Source organism: Lipotes vexillifer, unplaced genomic scaffold (genome assembly GCF_000442215.2).
Source record: "Lipotes vexillifer unplaced genomic scaffold, Lipotes_vexillifer_v1.1 scaffold570, whole genome shotgun sequence".
NCBI lineage: Eukaryota > Metazoa > Chordata > Mammalia > Artiodactyla > Lipotidae > Lipotes > Lipotes vexillifer.
In genome coordinates this window covers 2,557,045-2,578,337 of record NW_006777801.1, presented here as the reverse complement: position 1 = coordinate 2,578,337, position 21,293 = coordinate 2,557,045, and positions in this window count along the sequence as shown.

Sequence of the window (21,293 nt, the reverse complement as noted above, 5' to 3'; positions counted from 1 at the left end):
GTGCTTCCCAATTTTTAACTGTGCAAAACAAGTAATAGATAGCGTTTAATTTTGCAAATTGGGTCCTATTATTATCCTTTTACGAATGAGAAAACTAAACCCAGAGAAGTTAAGTAAATTGCCCAGTCCACATAGCTAGCAAGCAGTAGCCTTATATACCTGCCGAGTGCCAAGGGCCCACAGAATTTTGGGAGGCTTAAAAGAATGCTTCAATTTTTTTTGTAATCAGAAGAAAAAAATTAATTTTAGGTCTGAAGATGTTTTAATATATGATATTAATATATTTGACTTATACCAACACGGCCGTAAAAGTTTGAATTATTTTAGAAGCTGGCACTGTGTTAGGTACCAGGCAGAATTAGAGCATAACGGTGGCAGTTATTTGGTGTCACTGCCCTAGTGTAGGCTGACCATTAAGTGCAAAGTGACTCAGACACCACGTTATCCCCTCCCTGGGGGAGCCAGGCCCGCATCCTAACTCAGAGCAGCCTGTGCCTGACATAGTGCTACAAGGTTTGGACTAGGTAGGTTACAAGAGGCTTCGTGGAGGTGGGAGTTGAGAAGAAAGAGGGTTAAACATGAAAGGAGGGAGACCGGAAAGTGGAGGCATTTTGAGGAATGGGGAATTCACTGGTATGGGGGAGACAGAGGCAGCTGATATAGATGCTGTGTCAGTTATCGGTTAAAACTCTGTTCCAATGTGACTTTTGAATTTTTTTCTTGTACATTTCACATCAAGGACCCATGTTTAACTGTGACATTCCACCACAGTTAATATTTAAGACCAATTTGTTACTTAAACTCACAGTGACTATCTTTTATAATAGAAGAGTAAATAAGACTTGTTTTTGTTCGCAGTTCTTTTCTGTAGATACTAGTGAATTCTTTAGCATTTCATTCTTTAGCATTCCACCAATAGTTTGCAAATTGTCCAAAAGGTCATAAGAAACCATCTCACTTCCTTATTTTTTGCATCAAAATGACATACTAAATATTGCAGCATGCTTTCCATGGAGCAGACTGGTGGTTTACAAACAGGGCTCCCCAGAGCTAAGGCTTGGTAAGGATGCCTCAGGAAAAAGGGAACGGCCAGGCGCTGGGTGCTCGGGGTCCTTCTCCTGCTTTAACTGAGCAAGATATATAGATTTAGATATAGATATATGTACATATATACGTATATATATACATATATATATCATTTTATTTTTTATTGCACTTCACTTTATTGTGCTTCACAGATATTGTGTTTTTTACAAACTGAAAGTTTGTGGCAACCCGGCATCAAGCAAGTCTATTGGTGCCATTTTTCCTATAGCATTTGCTCGCTTCATGTCTGTGTCACATTTTGGTAATTCTTGTAGTATTTCAAACTTTTTTGTTATTATTATGCTATGGTGATCTGTGATCAGTGATCTTTGATGTTACTATTGTAATTATTTTGGCACTTTTTAGTGATAAAATATTTTTAATTTTTATTCATTCCTTTTTTTTTTTTTTTTTGCGGTACGCGGGCCTTTCACTGTTGTGACCTCTCCCGTTGCGGAGCACAGGCTCCGGATGCGCAGGCTCAGCGGCCATGGCTCACGGGCCCAGCCGCTCCGTGGCATGTGGGATCTTCCCGGACCAGGGCTCGAACCCGTGTTCCCTGCATTGGCAGGCGGATTCTTAACCACTGCGCCACCAGGGAAGCCCCTTATATATTTTTAATACTTTTTTTAGACATAATGCTTTGGCTTAATAGACTGTAGAACAGTGTAGTACAGTGTAAACATAACTTTTATATACACTGGGGACCCCCCAAAATTGTGAGACTCGATTTATTGCAATATTCACTTTATTGTGGTGATCTGGAACCGATCCCCCAATACCCGAGGTATATATAATATATGTAGAGCTTCTATGAAATATTTCATTTTTGAAAAAGGATTTCTCAGGGGCTTCTGTGGTGGCACAGTAGTTAAGAATCCGCCTGCCAATGCAGGGGACACGGGTTCGAGCCCTGGTCCAGGAAGATCCCACATGCTGTGGAGCAACTAAGCCCGTGTGCCACAACTTCTGAAGCCCGAACTCCTAGAGCCCATGCTCCGCAACAAGAGAAGCCACCACAATGAGAAGCCTGCGCACCACAACAAAGAGTAGCCCCTGCTCGCCGCAACTAGAGAAAGCCCGCGAGCAGCCACGAAGACTCAATGCAGCCAAAAACAAAAACAGTTTTTTTAAAAAAAGGATTTCTCTGGACTTCCCTGGCAGTCCAGTGGTTAAGACTTTGCCTTCCAATGCAGGGGTGTGGGTTTGATCCCTGCTCGGGGTACTAAGATCCCACATGCCTCATGGCCAAAAAACCAAAACATAAAGCAGAAGTAATATTGTAACAAATTCAATAAAGACTATAAAAATGGTCCACATCAAAAAAAAAGGGAGGGGGCAGGGATTTCTCTGAAAAAAATATGTTTGAAAATCACTGCTGTAAAAACTTCAAGAAAGGTAAACGAGAACTCCAGGAACAAGTTTATTTATTTATACTCTGCGTATTCCAAGAACAACCTAAAGTGACTTACAAGACTAGATATGACACGACAAGCGTTTTTTGCTTGTTCGTTTGTTTTGTTTATGTAAAGAAGGAACAGGAAAGAGGGAAAAATAGTGGTCAGAAAAGTCAGATGTTGCCATGGTAAGGTTTAGGCACCAGTGTCTGGGCTGAGGGGCTGCTGGCAGGTTAGGAAGCAGAGGCTGCAGCTGGTGGGCGTGGTGCCCCAGAAGGGTCATGTAGACACAGCCATTCTCCACCTGCAAGAGGAGATGACACCCTGGGCAGGGCCCCGAGCTCCTCATGGATGCTCCTAGAAAATTCGTTAGAGTCCTTTAAAGGAACTTTACGAACTTGGACAAGCACATCCTCCTCCCTCCTGGCAACCAGCCTTATCCTCCCCTTCCCTGGCAACCCACAGACCAGGGTGAAGGCAGGGCTCTGCCTGCCCACCTGGGTGTCTTCAGTCCTCTTCCACAATCCCCCCTCACACTACCATACACAAGCCGGCCGCCTCCCAAAAAATTATCGGAGAGGGACAAAACCCATAATGTCATACCCAAGGATCTCTGCTAAATAAGAATAGCAGGGACTTCCCCAGTGACCCAGTGGGTAAGACTCCGCGCTCCCAATGCAGGGGGCCGGGGTTCGATCTCTGGTTGGGGAACCTGATCCCACATGCGTGCCGCAACAAAGATCCCGACGCGATGCAGCCAAAATAAATAAATAAATATTAAAAAAAAAAAAAAAGAATAGCAAACACTTCAGTGTGTTGATTCCATGCCAGACACTGTTCTGACCCCTTTGTATGTGTTAACTCCTCTGAGTCTCACAACAACACCATGATTATCTCCATCTGACAGATCAAGAAACAGAGATGCAGCGAGGTGAAGGTCACTTTCCCAAGGGGTTGTGAATGGTGACAGTGGTGAGATTTGAACCCGGTTTGGCCCTATGCTCGTAACTACTCACCATGCAACCTCTCAGTCTGCCAACCCGTCCCAGCCAGCTGGCTGGGGGTAGAAAGAGAGTGATGCTCTCTGTCCCTGAGGCTGCAGTTCCGAGGTTTACCCTCAAGTGGACCTCTCAGCCTCATTCTGTTCTATCCTGTTTGGTGGCCACAGATGGCACTTTGCCCTCTGTCCAGCCATTCACTGGTGCTGTAGATTCCAAGGAAAACCCAAGGTTTGAGGGAGTGAGGGAGCTCAGGGCAGGCCTTCCTCGCAGTGGAAGGCTAAATATGAAAGACAGCATCATGGTTGGTCCGTGGTTCCATCCTATTGACAATAATAATTGTGACAGTTGCCACTGACAGCAGATGCTGCTCCAAACATTTTATATGCATTCTGTCATTTAATCCTCAAAGCAACTGAGCTAGTAGGTGTTACTGTTTCACTGTGGGATGCGGGGATGGGGGTGGGAATTAAAGCCTAGAGAGGTTAGGTAACTCCCTAGAGGACACAGCTAATTCGCCTCTGCTTCCCCCCACCCCCTAGGGGTGCAGCACCTCTGCTCTCTCCATGGTCACCACCCTGTGCCCTTGTGCTTCCTAAACCCATTTGCACAGAAGTTCCTTCATGATTTCTCAGGATCTTTCTTTGCTTCTCTTCCTGCCTCAGACTGTCAGTTCCTCAAAAACCAGGGCTGTATTTACCAGTTCTCTTTATGGCCTCTCCTCTCCAACGCCAAGGGCCCCACGTGAAGCTTTTCATAAGGTGGACCCTAGTGAGATGCTCCAGCTTCATGGCTATCACTGCATTAGCAGCTGGCACTGCTGGTAGAAATGCACAAATTAGGAAACAGCCAAAAATCTGGTCATCACTCCAAAGAACTCTTCACTTGCATAGATATGCATAAAGCATGTGTCTGTCTAAACCTTTCAGAAAAATGCCTACCCATGAGTGTCTAAGACCCAACCATGTAAATCATGATGCAAATGAGGCAGCAGCCACGGGGCTGGTTGCCAGTCCACAGAGCCAATTGCCTCCGCTCATACCCAGAGATACCAGAATACTGGCAGGAAAACCCCACTCCTCCAAGCTCATCCCTGCCCTGATGACTCACAGATAACCAAGCAGCAGTTTACTTGGCAGCCTCTCAAAGCAGCCTCTTAGCTTCCCTGCCAATCCTCCTGCATCCCCACCCCGACCCGGCACAGGCGGGGAGAGGGGATCACAGAAGAGCTGTTTCTGGCTGTCCTTGCAGGTCAGCAACAGTGACTGCCCAGCCTTGCTCAGGAAAACACATTCATGTAACCCTGAGTAATCCCTGGGCAAACAGGGGCAATAGAAGGAAACAGGTGTGAGCCTGGCTTAGGTTTGGGGAAAGCATCATTAACTTGAACAGTGCACAGACTTTGTGACAACATAGTGATGGGACCAGAGTTTACTTTTGTACAGTGAGGAAACTAATTTCTTAGCAAACTAATCCAATTCTTTGTGCATTTATTCAATGCATAGATAAGAACACACTCAAGGAGGGTTAGAAAACACCCTAAAAATGGCCAAGAAAAAAAAATGGATAAGAGAATCCATCATAGCACCCTGGCCTATTGGTGAGAATCAGGCATTTTCAAGCTGTTTCGAAGCCCTCACATGTAGCAGGAAAACAGACCTGTGAATCTTAGTGCTTTCCTCTTTGTTGCGGCAGATTCACAGGACCCTCTTTTTTAGCCCTCTGTCACTCCACTCCGTGATAATACATATCCTTGAAAGAAATAAAAGCCCTTGTGCTTTACAATATTTAAATAATTTATTTTTAATTTTATTTATTTTTTAGGATGTATCTTTTTTAAATATTTATTTACTTATTTATATATTTTTGGCTGCGTCGGGTCTTAGTTGCAGCACACGGGACCTTTTGTTACGGCGTGTGGACTTCTCTCTAGTTGTGGCGTGCGGGCTCCAGAGCACATGGGCTCTGTAGTTGCAACACGCAGTCTCACTAGTTGTGGCATGCAGGCTTAGTTGCCCCGCGGCACGTGGGATCTTTAGTTCCCCAATCAGGGATCGAACCTGAGTCCCCTGCATTGGAAGGCAGATTCTCAACCACTGGACCACCAGGGAAGTCACAATAATTTATTTTTAATTCTGATTGCTCTCTGTACCTATGAGATGACCCCAAAGAATGACTTTTTAAAAATCGCTTTGGCTTTGGAATGTACTAAGTCTTTGCCACTCAAAGTTTGGTCCACAGACTAGCAGCATTGGCATCACATGGGAGCTTGTTAGAAATGCAGACTTTCATCATCCAGACATCCTGGGTCAGGGTCTGTGGTTCAGCAAGATCCTCTGATGCTTCCAATACAAATTAAAGTTTGAGAAGCACCTTGTTGGATATTATCTTCATGGGCAGTGACTTTCCTTGCAGAATTTTGCTTTGCTCCCAAGGATGCTAACAGGGGCTGGTCTTCTCTGAGCATATGCCTTGTTCTGGGGACAGCCAGCCCTGGGCAGAGTTGAGGGTGGGAAGAGCAGAGAGAGAACAACCCAAAGACTACAAGGACAGATCACGTAGGGAGTGTGTGACCTTGGCAACTGGCCTCTAGATCAAGGGGGGCAATGAGGGGGAAGAAGCCCAGAAAGCAGGCTCTCCCGGGAGGGCAGCAGTGGGGTGAGAGGAGGCACCTGTCTTGATGCAGGTGGTAGGAAGGAAGAGAGAAGCCCTTCAGGCTCAGCACAGTGACCCACGGGGTCTCTATTTCAGCCCAGCCCACAGGGTAGGTGGGCTAGGGGCCGAAGAATGGTCAAAGGCAAGGAGCCAGGCTGAGAACTGGACCCAGACCTAATCCAGATGTCCTGGCCTGTCCGCCCCTGACTTGTGCCGAGAATATGAGAGAAACAGGTTGTGATTCATGGGCAAAGAGGTAAGAGCTGGCCTTGCCTCCAGCTGACAGGCCAGAGGAAGCCAGTGGGAGGGGGTGGGGGGTGTAGATGGCACTGACTTAGCGCCAAGTGCTGCATGGGAAAACTTGTGTAATTTTCTCTGGAAAAATCCTGAGCCCACAGGATGAGCACAGGCAGGAGCCACACCACTTTACACCCTTAAGAGATCATTCCAGTATTTCTTTCCTCCTCAGTGTTTCCTAGATAGAAGTCAGATCCCAGACTGCCCGGACATATACTGAGCCCTTCGAGTTACCTATTGAATAAAGTCTTCCTTGACCTTAAGGGATGGAGGAAGCCCTCCCAAACCCCTTCACAATCTCTTCCCTCTCCACCCTTTTATATCCTCAGTGTAGCTGAGAGGTTTCAACAATCATGTGACAAGCTCTCAGCTACTTTTGTGGTAAATTTTGCTTACAGGCTAGCACTTCCTTTGGAATGTAGCATCTACTGTAAGTTGATAGCTGAGTCAAAACTTTAACATTATATCTTGTGGTATGTGAAACAGAAAAAAAAAACAAACTGGGAAAACCCTAACTTTATCAATATTAGTTCAGTGCACTGTAGAATACATGCAGTGGTTAAAAAGAACAAGGCCTGTTTCGATGTGTGAACATGAGATGGTATCCAAGCTGTATTATGGGGAAAAGCAAGCATCTTGTATTGTCTTAGTTATGTCTAAAAGGAGAGGGAAAGATGCTCACATCTTGTCTTTATGTGCATAGAATATTTCTGGATGTACATACTAGAAACTGGATTGTCCACTACTTCTAAGTTAGGGGCCTTAAAGGTCAGAGTCCAGGGGAAGAGTTAGCTCTTCCTGTGTAGGGTGTCTCTGAATTTTTTTTTTTTTTTACTGTAAGTATATATTACATTTTCAATTCCCGAAGGATTATAGAGTCATTTAAAATGGTGATTATTAAAATTAATGAAGCAATATGGAAAATTTTATGATGCAATGTTAAATGAAAAAAGCAAGATTCAAAGTCATTATGTACGTTCTGATTTCAGTCACGCAAAGGTAAGCAAATGAATGAAGACATGACAGACATGAACAAAATTTAAGAGTAGTTTTGTTATGGTTGCTGAGATTTTCTATACTTATAAAAATTAACTGTATTGAAGTATATACACAAAAACGCACCCATTTTAAGTAAACATTTGGATGAATTTTGACAAATTTATACACCCATGTAATCAAGTTACAGATCATTCCATCATTCCCCAAAGTTTCTTTGCCCCATCCCATTCAATCTTGACCTGCAATCAGTAATGTCTCTAGAAATTAGATTTGGCTTTTCCAGAGTTTCGTATAAATGGAATCATACAGTGTGTACCCTTTTTTTGTATGGGCCTTTTGGGCTCAGCATAATGTTTGTATCCATCCTCCTCTTCCTCCTCAGTAAATCCTGGGCAATGTACCTAGCTAAAAGATTACACATCCCAGCATTCCTTGTAACTAGATGTCATCATATGATAAAATGATGGCCAAAGAAACATAACCAGAAGGGTCATGTGGGACTTCTGGAAGGCTCTGTAAAAGTGAGAGTCAGACAACCTTTCTCTTTTCTTCCCCTTTCTCTTGCTGATGGCCTGGAATATGGACTTGATGAATGGGACTCCAGCAGCCATCTTGGAATATGAAGTGACCCTCAGGATAACCAGGAAATGAGCCTAGGTTTCTGATGACACACTGGAGCTGCCATACCAGGTTGACTCCCTTCCTTTCAGACTGCTTTTAAATGAGAAAATATATATATCTTGTTTAAGTGCAAATAGTTGGGGTTTTTCACTTATTTGTAGTTGAAACTAATGCTACTTACTCCATAAGCCTTCTAGCACTATCTGATGTTTTTAAATTATGTATATGTTTGATTAAAAAATAAATTTTAATGAAAAAATAAGCTTTTATATCAAAATCTGGCAAAAACAGTTCAAGAAAAACATCACAGACCAATATCACTCATAAACATAGACACAAAAATTCTTGACAAAATTTTGGCCAATTGAATCCAGCAATATGTAAAAATAATGCACCATGACCAAATGGGGTTTCCCCAGAATGAATGGTCAACTCAGCATCCAAAAAGCAATCGGTGTACTTGACCACATTAACAGAATAAAGGATTAAAAATCAAGTAATCACCTCAATAGATGCAGAAAAAGCATTTGAAGAAAACCAATAATCCTTCATGATAAAAATGCCCAGTGAACTTCTTAAACTTGACAAAAGGCAGTTCTGAAATAAAACTACAGCTAACAACATACTTTACAGTGAAAGAATGAATGATTTCCCCTGAGAGAGGGAACAATGAAAAGATAACTGCTCTTAACCCATCTATTAAATACTATGCTGGAGCCTTTAGCTAATGCATAAAGCAAGAAAATGAAATAAAAGGCACACAGTTTGGGGCTTCCCTGGTGGCGCAGTGGTTGAGAGTCCGCCTGCCAATGCAGGGGACACTAGTTCATGCCCCGGTCCAGGAAGATTCCACATGCCGCGGAGCGGCGGGGCCCGTGAGCCATGGCCGCTGAGCCTGTGCATCCGGAGCCTGTGCTCCGCAACGGGAGAGGCCACAACAATGAGAGGCCCGCGTACCGCAAAAAAAAAAAAAAAAAAAGGCACACAGTTTGGAAAGGAAAAAGTAAAACTTTCTTTACAGGCAGCAAATTTTCTACATAGAAAATTCCAAGAAATCCTTGAAAAATACAAACAAAAAAACACCTAAACTAGAATTAGTAAGTGAATTTAGCAAGGTGAAAGGATACATGATCAATACACAAAAACCAATACACCAGAACAAACAATTGGAAAATTACAATCTTACAAATCCCATTGACAATAACATCAGAAAGCGTCAAATATTTAGGGATAAATTTAATGGAAGATGTGCAAGACGTCTACAGTGAATTTTTATAATACATTGTATAAGCTGAGAGAAATTTAAAATATTTAAATAAAAGACTAGATAATATCACCTGCATGGATTAGAAGATTTAAGATTATCAAATGTCAATTCTCCCCAAATTGATCTATAAATTTAATTCAACCCAATTTGAAGACAACTGTGGTTTCTAGACATTGACAAGATAACTCTAAATTTATATGCAACTTTAAAAATAATACAGTAAATCTAAAATTGAATAAAATAAGATCAATGCTGTAACAGAGATACATATGAGATTCTACAACAGCACAGAGGAAGGAAGAATAGCTCTGATTAGGTAACTCAGGGGAGGCTCCTCAAAGGAGATACCATTTGAACGGGGAGTTGAAAGATGACCGAGGACTTACCAGGCGGGCATTGATTTACTTAGGCTTTGCTGATCATAAAAAACTACAACTCATCTCACTTAGTCAGGTAAGGGGGTTGCAATGTGGAACTGTCCAGGAGAGAAGTCTCATAGAAATCTTTGGTGAGGACTTCCCTGGTGGCGCAGTGGTTAAGAATCCGCCTGCCAATTCAGGGAACACGGGTTCTACCCCTGTTCCGGGAAGATCGCACATGCCGTGGAGCAACTAAGCCCATGAGCCACAACTACTGAGCCCACGTGCCACAACTACTGAAGCCCACCCACCCTAGAACCCGCGTGCTGCAACTACTGAAGCATGCACGCCTAGAGCCCGTGCTCTGCAACAAGAGAAGCCAACGCAATGAGAAGCCTGCACACCACAAAGAAGGGTAGCCCGTGCTCGCTGCAACTAGAGAAAGCCTGCGCGCAGCAAAAGAGACCCAACGCAGCCAAAAAAAAAAAAAAAGAAAAGAAAAAGAAAAGAAATCTTTGGTGAGACCTCACGGTTTCTGGGCTTGGTGGGAAGTTCTGGATCTGAGGTTCCTTTCCTGACCTTAGCAGCCAGAACACCTAAATATTTAATGTAGTCTTATGTCTGTGTCTATCTTTTCTTGCCTCCTCCTACCTTTTACTTTATTCTCTGTACTTTCAGGTATGAAACTAGAAGGGTAGGTTAGAATCAGATGGTGAAAGGCCTTGTTTGGACACACAGGTTCATTTTTATCATTGTAGCCTCTGAAGATTTTTTTTTAACGTCTTTATTGGAGTATAATTGCTTTACAATGTTGTGTTAGTTTCTGCTGTATAACAAAGTGAATCATCTATACATATACATATATCCCCATATCCCCTCCCTCTTGTGTGTCCCTCCCTCCCACCTTCCCTATCCCACCCCTCTAGGTGGTCACAAAGCACCGAGCTGATCTCCCTGTGCTATGCGGCTGCTTCCCACAAGCTGTTTTACATTTGGTAGTGTATATATGTCCATGCCACTCTCTCACTTCATCCCAGCTTACCCTTCCCCCTCCCCGTGTCCTCAAGTCCATTTTCTACATCTGCGTCTTTACTCCTGTCCTGTCCCTAGGTTCTTCAGAACCTTTTTTTGTTTGTTTTTTTAGATTCCATATACATGTGTTAGCATACAGTATTTGTTTTTCTCTTTCTGACTTACTTCACTCTGTATGACAGACTCTGGATCCATCCACCTCACTACAAATAACTCAATTTTGTTTCTTTGTAGTCCCTGAAGATTTTTAAGCAAGAGAAAGACATGATCAGGCTTGGCTTTCAGACAGATAGTTCTGTTGGTGTGGAGAAGCTAGACAGGCAGACCAAGGAGGAAGGCATCTGAAGGTCAAAACCAAAGGAACTCAGTGAGCACAGAGACTGGGTAATAGCAAAATACATCCTACCCTGATCAACAATTTTACATCCCCTTAAGGGGTTGAGGGGATCCCCCTCATGCCCCTAAGGGGATGGGAGAGGGAGAGTTAAAGCATCTGTATTTTGAAAAAACTCTGCAGTTGATCCTGCTTGAAAACTACTGGTCCAAACAAAGTGACACCCATGGGGGTAGAGAAACAAGAATGGATGGAAGATAGATTTGGAGACCAACTGGACTTGGTGAAAGAAGTCCAGTTAACTTTGCAGCCTCCAGCTCAGGAAACTGAGTGGATGATAATTTCCTTTTCCAGGACTTGAGAAATGAAGAGCCGAGTATGTTGATATATGGGAGTGGAGGGTGAGAGAGGTTGAAAGAAGAATTATATCTACATGTCCCATAGAGAGCTCAAGAATTCAGTCCCACTAAGTGTGCCCAGCAGGCAGAGAGCTGGAGGTAGACTGACTCCAGCCAGTCCTTTAGTTGTTTCCCCACAGGGCAGACCCTGCTGGCAAGAAAGGTGTTCTCTGGGCATTAATTAGTTGGACAGATGCTGAGTCATAGGCCTCTGAGCAAGTACAAAGCAATTTTCTCCATGGTTTTGGTGGTGATGGTGGTGTTCTTTAGCATGGATTTGTTGGTTGCTAGCCAACTGGCCCTTGGTTTAGAATGCTGGAACAAATTTGACCAACATCTCAGTCACGTTCCAGGATGCCACTCTATGGAAGAGCTTTTAATGAAAGGACAATTTAGAGGGGTGTGGGCAGGATTAAGGGAACCTTAAGATGCTGAGTCACCCAAAGGATATCAACAATCTAGGGCTGTTACCACATCTAGGCCCGAAAGGGCAGAAGAAAAGGCTGGGACCCAGTGGAGGCGGGGGCTGTCGCTCCAGGAGTAGCTATTGTCACAGAGGAATGTTGCACTGCCAGATCTGAGGTTCCAAGTCAGGGAGGGACAGTCAAGAAACATCCCAGCCAACCTCTTCCACCTTTCACCCCCCCCCCCCCCCCACCCCCCCCTGCGGCCCCCCGCTCTCCCCCCCCCCCCCCCCCCCGTCTCCTACTGGTGCCTCCCATTGGCTAATGTCAATTAGAAACCAGCCAACAGGGGAGCAGGGGCTGAAGTATGTAAGGGTCAGCTTTGTGGACTCAGAGTGAGGCAGAGAGGGGTGAAAAATGGCTCAGGTGTGTGACAGCAGGCAAGATACACCAACACAACCACGTCCTCCAACACAGCCTGTGCAAGGCAGTGGCATGGGTAATTCTGTAGAATGGCAGGAAAATCACACCCCAGGATATCAAGATACATGGATCCCTGACAGTCCTGGCCCTGCCACACACCAGCCGTCCTCAAGGGCACGTGGTTGGCATCTGGGGCTTCAACTGCTTCAGCTGTTAAAATGAGTAGGCTGGACCACGTGACCTTCATAGCTTTCCAACGTGGGATCCCTTGGCTCTCTCACCAGCACAGACTGAGCTCCACCACACACTCCCTACTCCCAGGGCTCCACCCCATGCAGATAGGGTGCCAGGCCTGCAAAGGGCAGCCCCGGGGAATCCTGGGACTGGCCAGCATCTGGGACTGCACTTGGTGCTCCTCTCTTCCAGTGAAACCCTGGGACATGCTGAGTCGACCAGGGACTTTCTTTCACTGTGATGAGGTACATTCAAAAAGAAAGAAGAGTGTATTCATCTCCAGAGAGCAGCAGCTTCACAGGCCTGTGCTGCTGCAACTCCGGTCCCGGTGCCCCCCACTCAGTTCCTGATAACTGAAGATGAAACTTGAACAGCAAAAGGGAAGTCTCCTGTCTCCTACTGGGTATCAAATCCTGTTTCTAGACAGTTTCAGTTCTTAAAGACACAGGATTCCATATTTTCTCACCAATAAGCTGGAAGGCAAAGAACCTTCAGTGACCACCAACCACATTGCATGGCCCTGGGGTGAAATGGAAGTACACCACAGAGCTTTTCTGAAATCCTGGTTTGAAAGGGGGTCCAGATATTTCTGAACTGTATTATCATCTTTCTCTTTATTAATGTAAAGAATTAGTCTGGATAAGGGCACAGATTTGCTCAGTCTGCTCTGGGGCCCAGAGTGCCTCTTATGCTTTTACTTTCCTAGCTGTCTACAGGGGTCAGATGACTCAGACATGTGCACAGCATGGTTTTCTTGTGGAGGCGTGAAGACTGTGCACTCCGGCTTCAGGGTTACTCCAAGGGTGGCCTCAGGGAGATGCCCGCTCCTTTGTTGTGCCCAGGAGCGTCCCTGGAAAACAGCCCGAGGTGAAATGTTTCAGGATCTTGCTGCCTTCAAAGCATCTATTTGCAAATACGGGTTCGATCCTGTGCTATTAGTTTTGTGGGCTCTGAAGTTCAATAAAGACGATAGAGGAGGAAAAAAAGAAAGACAAAGAAGAAAATATGAAAAGGAAAAAATGAAACAGGTGTCAGTAAGCATTTTCAAGCACAAAGGTATTTCAATACAAACTAAATTTTAAAAGGCAGTGTGTCTGCTGAAAATGAAGAAAGAGAAATATTTCCACAAAGATTCCGTTTATACCCAAGAAGTTTTCTCACTGAAGTCAGGCACCAGAACTGGTGGCTATAAGGTGCTGCAGAATCTTTCACATCAGGATCCATTCATTTGCATATTCATGTATTTAAACGAGCTATAACAAAGAATGGGATGTACGCTATAACTCACTACACAGTCAAGGGAAGCACAGAGTAAGAGCACGCAATCAAATGCGTTGGAGATCCAGAAGGCTTCTGGGAAGAAAGACCTTTAGCCTATGACATAAAGGATGCTTATGAATTGGAGAGAAAATGAGGAAGAGGAACAACAAATACGAGGGCTTGATTCAGGATAACGCAGCCCAGGACAGCGGAACAGGAGAGATTACCCCAGAGACTTTGTCCCTTGGAGATGACACTCAATGTCAATATACTGTCTCTAGCCACATGGGGTGAACATCTCCCAAACAACACTACTAGGATCATTTGACCCTGATTAAAAATAATTTTTTTAAAAAAGGCAAAATCATGGTTCTCATTCAGATATGAAATGAACATGTGTTAAAATTTTTACTTATTAAAGATTAAATAAGATCATAAAGATTAAAGATCGTTAATCAATGGGGGAGCTGAGCAGTTACAACTAGCTCAGAAGAGAATCCAAAGGACAGTCATATTGATAGATTTGGAATATTGAAATGATTGTGCAAATGGAGGCAAACTGGTTTTTGGAGGCAGGGGAAGGGAGGAAATTGAACTGACAGTCTTTTGACATAATTTGCATGTCTACAGGCAAGAATTGCTTTGCATTGCTATCAATTGGCTACTATTTATAGAATTGTGAAATACACAAAGACACTGAAAAACTGTAATTAGATAACCCAAAGCATGTCTTCTAGACAACTACAGGCATACTCCATTTTATTGCTCTTTGCTTATTGGGCTTCACAGATATTTTTTACAAATTGAAGGTTTGTGTCATGCTTGCATTGGGCAAGTCTGTAGGTGCCATTTTTCCAACAGATTTGCTCACTCTGTATCTCTGTGTCACATTTTGATGGTAATTCTTACAATATATCAAAATTTCACTGTTATTATATTTGTTATGGTGATCTGTGATTAGTGATCTTTGATGTTACTATTGTAATTGTTTTGGGGTGCCATGAAATGTGCCCACATAAGAGGGCAAACTTCATCAATAAATGTTGTATGTGTTCTGCTGATGCACTGACAAGCCGTTCCTCCATCTCAGTCCCTCTCCTCGGGCCTCCCTATTCCCTGAGACACAACAATATTGAAATTAAGCCAATTAGTAACCCTACAATGGTCTACAAGTGCTCAAGTGAAAGGAAGAGTCACACATCTCTCACTTTAAATCAAAAGCCAGATATGACTAAGCTCATCAAGGAAGGCAAAAGCCAAGACGGACCAAAAGTTAGACACCATGCACCAACCAGTTAGCCAAGCTTTAGTGGTCCGGATAGAGGATCAAAGGAGCCACAACATTCCCTTCAGCCAAAGACTAATCCAGAGCAAGGCCCCAACTCTCTTCAATTCTATGAAGGTCAAGAGAGGTGAGGAAGCTGCAGAAGAAAAGTTGGAAGCTGGCAGAGGTTGGTTCATGAGGTTTCAGGGAATAAGTTGTCTCCATGACATAAAAGTGCAAAGGTGAAGCAGCAAATGCTGGTGTAGAGGCTGCAGCAAGTTACCCAGGAGATGCAGCTAAGATGATGAAGGTGGCTACACACTAAACAACAGATTTTCAATGTTGGCAAAACAGCCTTCTATTGGAAGAAGATGCCATCTAGGACTTTCATAGCTGGAGAGGAGTAGTCAATGCTTGGCTTCAAAGCTTCAAAGGACAGGCTGACTCTCTTGTTAGGGGCTGATGCAGCTGGTGACTTGACGTTGAAGCCGATGTTCATTTACCATTCTGAAAATCCTAGAGCCCTTCAGAATTATGCTAAATCTACTCTGCCTATACTCTATAAATGGAAAAACAAAGCCTAGGTGACAGCACATCTGTTTACAACATGGTTTACTGAATATTTTAAGCCCACAGTTGAGGCCTACTGCTCAGAAAAAAAGAGACTTCTTTCAAAATATTACTGTTCATTGACGATGCACCTGGTCACCCAAGAGCTCTGATGGAGATGTACAATGAGATTAATATTGTTTTCATCCCTGCTAACACAACATCCTTTCTGTAGGCCATGGACCAAGGAGTAATTTCAACTTTCAAGTCTTATCAATATTTAAGAAATACATTTCATGAGGCTATAGCTGCCATTAATAGTGATTCCTCTGATGGATCTGGGGAAAGTGAACTGAAAACCTTCTGGAAAGTGTTCACCATTCTAGATGACATTAACATTCATGATTCATGGAAAGAGTTAAAAATATGAACGTTAACAGGAGTTTGGAAGAGGTTAATTCCAGCCCTCCTGGATGACTTCGAGGGGTTCAAGACTTCAGTGGAGGAAGTAACTGCAGATATGGTAGAAATAGCAAGAGAACTAGAATTAGAAGTGGAGCCTGAAGATGTGACAGAATTGCTGCAATCTCATGATAAAACTTTAACAGATGAGGAGTTGCTTCTTATGGATGAGCAAAGAAAGTGGTTTTTTGAGACAGAATCTACTCTTGGTGAAGATGGTTTGAAGACTGTTGAAATGACAACATAAGATTTGTAATATTAAATAAACAGTTGATAAAGCAGTGATGAAACTGATCAGAACCTTGCAGGGCCTTCTCAGGGACAGACCCCACCCCTCCCCTGTGTCCCTCGCCTCTTGTAGGCCTTCCCCGAGTTCCAAAGAACAAATTTAATCAGAGAAGTGAGGAAATGCAGAAACAAAGGAAAGCAGTCAAGTAAGACACAATAATAACAGTTTAGCCATAAAACAAAGTGAAGGACTTTTAGTTCCTCCTCAAGGTCTATAGATAATATCCTGAGCCTATCTTTGAGTTGTTTTGCAGATACTAAAACCCCCACCAGGTGGGAAAAGTTAACTGCATGCTGACCACCAGGAAGACTCCAGGCCACTTAGAACCAAAAGGTTGATAATTGAGATTCCAGACACATCACTCTGTTACCTCACCACCAACCAATCAGAAGGATGTACACAGATGATTATGTACCCTGTGACCCTCTCCCTCGTCTCGCCTTTAAAATCTCTTCCCTGGAAGCCACTGAGGAGTTTGAGTCTTTTGAGCATGAGCTGCTAATTCTCCTTGCTGGGCCCTGCAGTAAGCTCTGTACTTTCCCTCACCACAGCCTGGTGTCAGTAGATTGGCTTTACTGCACATCAGGTGAGCAGACACAAGTTTGCTTCAGTAGTAGTGACAAGGTTTGAGAGGATTGACTTCGAGTTTGAAAGAAGTTCTACCGTACGTAAAAATGCTATCGAACATCATTGCATGCTACAAAGAAATTGCTTGTGAAAGAAAGTCACATGATGCAACAAACTTCCTTGCTTAGTTTAAGAACTGCACAGCCACCCCAGCCTTCAGCAACCTCCACCCTGATCAGATCAGTCAGCAGCCATCACCATCCACCAGCAGCAAGATACTCCACTAGCAAAAAGATGATGACTCATCGAAGGCTCAGATGATAGCACTTTTTAGCAACAAGGTATGTTTTAGACATAATGCTGCTGCATACTTAATAGACTACAGTATAGTGTAAGCATAATTTCTGTATGTACTGGGAAACCAAATAATTTGTGATTTGCGTTATTGCTATAATCATTTTAATGCAGTGGTCTGGAAATGAACCCAGACTACTTCCCAGGTATGGCTGTATATTTTTCCCCTGAATTTTTTCCCTACCACCTGTTAAATTTCTTTCTTTTTTCTCTCTAGTTGAGGGCCACTGGTGATTTATGTATCCAACTCCTCTGTGCACAGGTGACAAGTTAAGCAATCCTAAATAAATATTAAAGGTTTAAATAGTAATGAGTGTAGGACAAATAAAATGTAACAACTGTATTTACAACATTTAAATGAAATTGAAGGGCTTCCCTGGTGGCTCAGTGGTTAAGAATCCGCCTGCCAATGCAGGGGACACGGGTTCGAGCCCTGGTCCAGGAAGATCCCACATGCCACGGAGCAACTAAGCCCGTGCGTCACAACTACGGAGCCTGCGATCTAGAGCCTGTGAGCCACAACTGCTGAGCCAACGTGTCACAACTACTGAAGCCCACACGCCTAGAGCCTGTGCTCCGCAACAAGAGAAGCCACCGCAATGAGAAGCCTGCACACCGCAAGGAAGAGTAGCCCTGCTCACCGCAACTAGGGAAAGCCCGTGTGCAACAATGAAGACCCAACACAGCCAAAGATAAATAAATAAATTAAAAAATGTTTAAAAGGTAACTATCCTTTAAAATAAATAAATAAATGAATAAAATTGAAGATGACATCTGAAGAGATTTGCTCCCTGTGTGTATTTCTGCCGCCCTCCCCCCATCCTCATCAACCAGCCTACTGTTCCTTTCAACAGTATTGTTACCAGGGCTTTATGAAGCAACTTCACTGCTGATTTATGGGAATCCCTAATTTATGACAGGCAAGCTGACCCAGATGTTGAATTACAGGAACAAGAAAAGTAGCTTAGGTTCACACTCTTAAATGGGGAAATAACAATGAGAAATTCATATCACAAATAGAGTCATAGTAAGTTCTTTTTTGGATTGGAATGAGGGTGAGGCCTTAATTGGGATGAAGACTAGAAAAGGAGTAGCCATTCACTCCATCAATCCTTCAAGCAGGAATTTTTAGTGCTAAGCACACGTGCTAGGTACGTAAGCACATGTGTTAGGCAAGTAGGGATATATGGATAAATAAGACACAATTCCCTAAGACCCCACTGTATAGCACAGGGAATTCTTCTCAATACTCTGTAATGACCTATATGGGAAAAGAATCTAAAAAAAAAAAATAGAGTGGATATATGTATATGTATAACTGATTCACTTTGCTGTACACCTGAGACTAACACAACATTGTAAATCAACTCTACTCCAATAAAAATTTTAAAAAACAAAAAAACAAACAAACAAAAAACACAATACCTGTCCTGTAATTGCTTACATTCTAAGGAGGGGTATTCCCTGTTCTGACCAGACAGAGAAAATCATTAGATTTCCTCTGCTCCAAATGAGATAGGTCTGGAGGTAAGTTTTCAGAAACTGTATGACAAGGCGCCCTTTAAGGTGCTGTGGGGCGAGGGGGGGTCTTTCCCTTACTGGCCCTGCTCCCCTCCCCACACGTGCAATGGGTACTTTACTACTAATTGTTTGAACAATAGCTAATTCATAAATTCATAATAATAACTACTAGTAATGCATTATTTTATTATTTTAAAATAAATATTTTATTACTCCATAAATAAATATGTTGGTATATTACAACAATAAATTAAATAATTTATTTTATCATTTATTTTTATTAATAAATATATTGGCTTACTGTAATAATTAATGACAATGAATTAAAATAAGTAATTAATTACTAATAAAGTTTCATAATGATTAATCAAAATAATTTGCAAATGTGCTGTAACAGCTCAAGAACTGCCGCGGGGAACATTCATTGGTTCTTTCCACTCTTCAGCCTCAGGACGCCGGCCACTACTTGTGGTTCTTGAACTCTTGTTTTCTCAATTTCAAAAAGTACTGCCTGGCAAATTGAGCCTTCTGTAGGTTTGTGACATTTCCCAAGGTACTTTTTGGCCTTGCTGCCGGCCTAGAGGAAAGACTGCGAGGAAGCTTGGTGAACCTGGGATGCTCAGGAAATAGTCCTGCTTTCCAGGTCCCAGCACCATCCAAGAATGAGCTCCTCTGGGATTTAGAAGCGCAGGGCGTGGATTCAGAGCAGAGCAGAAGTACCACCCTGCACAAGGTGATGGAGAACTCAAACTGGTTCAAGAAGACTCTTGATTAATGAATGGATAGATAACAGTGGGTTATTAAGGGAAATCAGGGAAGTTCCAAGTACACCTCAGGCCTTTCAGGATGGTGTCTTAGAATGCAAACACTGGACTGTCCCTCACGCTTCCCCGCCGTGTTGTGGTTGGAATTCTGGGCTAGTGGCCTTTGGTCTGATCTGCAATGACATTTCTGATCTTCTTAAGAATACCATACCAGAAAAGGTCATGCTAGAACACCCAAAAGAGCAGGTGAGCTGTCTCTAGGGACAGAGTGTGCCCTGAACGCAGCCCCAGATTGGGGCACAAGTTCAAGCACGCCACGCCAAGCGCACCTGCATCTGCTAACTGCAGACTTTCAGTGTGCGTCGTGCTGATGGTGCTGATGTCCGAGGCGACAGTAGTAACCACATGGATCTCCTTTGCCCCAAATATTTGGGGAGGAACAATTTCATCAAGGTGGTCCGTTTCCAAATGGGCAATCCAGGAAATTTCCCTTGACTCCAAGCATAGAGGGCTTTCCAGAGACTAGCCTTGGCTAGCTCCACTCTCGCGCCTGCAGACGTGTGGCATTGTTAGGGGAGCTTCCAAATAGCATACCCTCCTGGGGCTTCAGCATAACTTCCCAGGAGCAGGGATGGTTTAGGTTCAGAGCTCAAGGATCCCCATCACCCTCTTCCCTTCCCCCTCCCCACTTCCTTCTCTCCTTCCTCCTTTCCACTGTTTCTTCTTTCCACTTCCCCGGCTTTCGGTTACGAGCCTTCCTGCTGTGGCATGGATGACACTGCCAGGACTTCCTGGACATCCAGGAGGGAAGACATGTCAGTGAGACTGGGGCTACCCCTTTTCTTCTAGCTCCTTCTACGGCAGAACCCACAGCCCTGGTAAGTACACCCAGACTGTGGAAACCGTAGCATTGATGGGAAAGAAGAGAGGGGCTTTTGAGTCTCTCGCTTTCCTGTCCGTTAGAGTCATCATTCTCAACCAAGGTTTGAGGCCAAAACTGGGGCCTGATTCAGTGATGGAAACCCCAGGCTTCAAGGCTGAGGTGGTGCAATACGAGGCAAGATTGCGGACAGGAAGTGGTGTGGCTGCATGGGTGTGAAGGAAGGGCTTCCTCCCTCTCTGACACTTTCTATTCTAAAGGGGCCTTTCTCAGCTTGCCTCCCTTCCTCCCAGCGCAACAAACAGTCACTCTCAGATTTAACTCAGATACCCAGCCCAATGTCTGGCACACAGCAGCAGTGTGAATACAGCCAATCAAATCTAGTCTCCAGAACTGGTCTACTTTCCTTGTACCTCCGGGAACAAAATAATCATTTCTCCGATTTACATGGAATTTCTACTTTTTCAGAGGGGAGCTGAGACGGCCCTCAATGTTACTGGGATCTGGATAAAGATGTTTTTAGCAACAAGTTTCATGAGCATTTGGTTTTCAGAACTCTGGTCACCTCTCCAGTTATCTTGGAGGGGACTTGTCCCCATCACCATGACTCACTACGCTGGACTACCCTAGTTTTGGTTCCCTAACTCCAAATTTACTGTTGACATCAAAAATGGGAGCCTAGCGCTTCCCTGGTGGCGCAGTGGTTGAGAATCCGCCTGCCGATGCAGGGGACGCAGGTTCGTGCCCCGGTCCGGGAAGATCCCACATGCCGTGGAGCAGCTGGGCCCGTGAGACATGGCTGCTGAGCCTGCGCGTCCGGAGCCTGTGCTCTGCAACGGGAGAGGCCACAACAGTGAGAGGCCCACGTACCGCAAAAAA